Source organism: Manacus vitellinus, unplaced genomic scaffold (genome assembly GCF_001715985.3).
Source record: "Manacus vitellinus isolate BGI_N305 unplaced genomic scaffold, ASM171598v3 scaffold_30_pilon, whole genome shotgun sequence".
Lineage (NCBI taxonomy): Eukaryota > Metazoa > Chordata > Aves > Passeriformes > Pipridae > Manacus > Manacus vitellinus.
Window position 1 is genome coordinate 2,735,941 of NW_021940291.1, and position 4,312 is coordinate 2,740,252.

Genomic DNA, 4,312 nt, shown 5'->3' on the forward strand with positions numbered 1-4,312 from the left:
AAAACCAAATAAATTTGGAATGTGTGGAAAAAAGCAATGATTGTTAGAATGCTTCATCTGCTCCCTTGGCAGTGCAAGGGGATGGTTGCTGCTGTTGATACTCATATTGCAAACCTGTCCTTTCTGGCAGACTAAACCATGAAACCTGAGATGCTGGAAAGTTCTTTTCTACTCTTCTCCATATCCATGTCACTCTGCTTTCTTAATTTTCTGTCACTACTTTTTTAGTTAATATTTTTTGTAACTGTAATGGTGATTCCTTTTTCTGTAAGACTATGTGTTTTTACAACTGACCTATTATAACCACCTTTCACTGAAACTAAGTTGAATGCAAAAGAATAAAATACAATCCTTATTTGTAAGTGAAGTATCTTCACAGTTTATTATACTGGCATTAAAAGGTATGGATGTAGTAATGTGGCTTTGCTTGCTTTGAAAATCTCTGTTCTTTTCCACTACCCTTATTTTGGCTGCTACTGGGAGTTACAAAAGCTGCAGTATCTCTGTTATATTTTTCACTGAGGAATTTGCCTTTTTTTTCCTAGAGCAGAATCTCTTGGTGACAGGAGTTCCCTTTATTTCCCCCTCAAAATTAAATATCTTTTTTTTCCCTTTATAATGCTTGCTGTTCATTTTGTCGGAGATGACGATGAAATTCATGTGCTCTGCCAAAGTCAGTGAGAAAGGAAGAACCTGCTACACCTGGGGCAAGGACCAGTGTGCTGTATGGTTACACAATTTCCCAAAGATCCTTCATGTGAAGGCAAGCAGAAGCAGCGAGGGGCTCTGCTTTGCTCCCCGTCAGCCCCGCAGTGAGCGAAGCCCCTCAGTCAGAGCCGACGAGGTGTGAGCTGAGTGAACCTGACATCACCAGGCTGGTAAAACAAACCAGGTTATTTCCAAGAGCTATCAACAGAGGCTTTGCAATGGGAAATACTGCTCCTATTCGTCCTTTTACTTGCCTCCCTGATTCAATTATTTACCTCTTTTTCAAAAAAATGGTTATATAACCCAAGGAGCTGACATCTTAAATTGGTAATGGAACAGGTTTGCTTCTGAGCTGTTACTGTGAAGAAAATGAACAAATGCAGGGAAAATCCACTGGGGTTCCATTTTCTTTCTTTCTCCTGGGTCACTGGGAGTTAGCTGCATGTCTTAATGATGTCTTAGTAAAGTCTGACAGCTGAAATTTATACAGACTACTGCAAAAGAGCATGCTTGAAAAGGTAAGTGGTAGGATGCTGTGAAGAGAAATAAGGCAGAAATACTGGAGAAAGAAAAGAGATGAAGGCATACTGGAAAGAGGACAGGGAAAAACCTGGAAGAATTACAGTAAAGAAGATAAATAGTAAGCGTGATGTTGAAGGAGAAAGGTATTAAATATGAGTAACTATGTTAGCATTCTAGATCTGTCCAGGTGGGATGGCTAATGTGCTTCACCTATCAAAGGTCTAACATCAATTAAGTTTTCTATTTTCAAAGCTGAATCTCCTTTGCAGTTTTCTTGCTTTTATGGAAATGCGACACCTTTAAGATGAATGTGAGGTCCTAAAACTACAGGTGGGCAAACTAGCATTGCTGGATTTATTTATTTTTTTTAATTAACCCACCCACTCCCCTTGTGTTTTGCTGGTAGGGTGAGGCTCAGGGAGCCAAATCAGGATGGAGGTGAGGCAGTTTCAGGTGTTGCAAATGCTTGCCTGGCACAGATCTTGAACCTGCCAGAGGTGAGGTGTGGAAGCAGAGTCCTGCAGGGTTGATGCTTGTGTTGCACATTGGCATGGGATGAGCACAGCAGACTGCAGTGTACTCCTGGGCTGATAGGTAGGTAGGTACGAGAGGAAGGGGCCTGCTTGATGCCTGCCTGGAAAACTCAATCCTGCTAGGTCTGTAACAGCTGTTGGCATGAGTAGGAACCTACAGTCTTGAATTTGATTTCAGTCTTTCTGCATGAAAACATTTTTTACCCAAAATTAAAAAATCTGTGCGATTAATATACTCTGTTACTACTGGGGTTAATATCCAAGCCTTGATGTAACCTGCTTGTACCTCCATGGTAGTTTCTTTGTACATGCGGAGTAGGCACAGTAACCAACTGCATGTTTGTACCTCTGGTGACTTAAATCCCGTGTCAGCACTTGCCCCATTTATGTCCCTTCATCCAGGTTCCAGGAAAATCTTAGAAAAGCAAATGTGTTGCAATGGTGGCAGTTAATTATTCTGTGCTTCAGGTTATGCACACTTCATTTTAATTGTGCAATGAGCTTGTATCAATATTATTTTTGTTGTCATGCATATCATTTTTTGTGACGTCTTTGTTTAAAGAAGTTGTAACTTTAACAAGCCATCTGTTAACCTTACACAGAAAGGAAATGCTTTTGTCAATTACTCTAATGAAATCAGAAAAATCATTTCCTGGTCTCCAGTTGTAGACCAGTCACCCTATCTTCTGTCAATAGGAGGATATTGAACCATACAGGAAAATAGAGGCACAGTTTTATCCTGCTCTGAAATACAGCCATGATGTTGTAGCCAGTGATGTCAGAAGGTTTTATTTTTCATTAAAAAGTCTTTGTAGTGCACAGACTCTTTTATTCAACATCAGAGAGTTTCCTCATTAGTCAGGTGGGAAGGCTGGACATAGGAACCATGGGAAGACATTTTGAGCTTATGCCAGCCTGACTAGTAAAGATTTTGACCTAGTGACTTAAGAGAATAGAAAAGAAGGAGAAACACTTCACCTTGGGTGGGAATAAACAAAACTGCACAATAACTCCATTTTGTCATTTGTGATGAAGCCATTAGAATTGGCTGAATGGAAGGATGAGCAGTAGTGGATAGAAAAGTCTGGAATAATAGGAAAGGGAAAAATGAATGGTGAAAGCATGGAAGAGCAAGGGAAGAGCAAGGAAAGAGTCTGTAGATGGAAGACATCTATGAGGAGACAAAAAGAAACACAGGAAGTTGCCTAAGAGTTGACAAATGATGTAAGTCCAAGGAAAGTCCTCAAGGGACCTAAATGTATTGGCGCTGTGCAATGTGAGCTGTCCATGTAGGAAAGTCCCAAGCCCAAATGAAGGGGAGATTTGTCATTTTTGTTCTCCTTCTCTTGGAGAAGTTGTCACGATTCCTAAAAGGTAGTGGGAGATAGATGCAGAAGATACTGGCATGGGGTTGCTCTGGGGTGGGACTGGAGTTGTCTGTGGTACAAGGGAAAAACCCAGCAGGAGCAGCCAGGTGCAGCCCCAAGAGGCAAACTTATTGCTGCCTTCCCACTTCTCCAGCCTTTCTGGACACCAGAGCAGGCGGGTAGGGACACCATCCAGCAGTGAGTCAGGGTAGCATCTGTGCACGTGTGCTTTTGAGCCCACCCTGCTTGCTTCCCTCTTGACCAGTGCTCTCAGTGATGAACTTGAGGATCAGAACCAGATCTTTTATTGCAGTGTTATCAGTAACTTTCACCAATGGGTCTGGAGTCAACCCTCAAGATGGAAGTATTGAAAATAATTGCAGTGCTACTCCACAGCTGTTATCTTGCATTAGAAGAGCTTTTATACTGCAGTATAAAAGGTAGACTTATTTTTGGTCCACAGTGTAAAGGTTGAGTGTACTTTTTTGGAAGCTGAATGCGACACAGCATGATGTGATTGCCCATTCAGAGTTACCACTGTCATGATTTAATTAACCGATTGTTCTGCTGATCCCTGAGTTTACTTAGACTTGAAAGAAGTAAACATAATTAAATTAAACAAAGGTTTTTCCTTCTCACACATGCTCTGAGCCCTTTTGCTTCTTCCTTGAGATAACAAAAAGCTTATGAATAGCAGCTTCAGTTGTCTTTGTTGTTGTTGTTGACCTGATGCAGAAGGCTGGCAGGAGGAAGATTATGCACAGGTGCAGTATGTGCATGGCATCAGAAGAAGAGGACACATGGGTGTTTGAAATGAGTTTTTTAAAATTTAAATTCCTGTGTTAGATTGGCAAAAGGATAAAAACGTCAAGGGTTTGGTGTTGCCTGTCTCAGGTCAAGATAGTTTTGACAAAAAGGGGTAATGTTCAAGTTGAAACCTTATCAAAGCAGAGGAAAGAGATAAAAGAGTTTTGAATTCAGTTCTGTTTATCCAAAGGCTTTTTGTATGTAACTGCCTTAAGCTGCATAACCCCTCGGTGCCTTGGGATGTGATTCTGCAGCAGATTCAGGTTGTTTTCCACCAGCCTGTGCAGTTGCACTGCTCCGTGTCTGCCTGTTTGGTTTTGAGAGCACAGTCACAGATTTAGAGTGGTTTCTTTGTCTGGCCACAGACAGACAGCA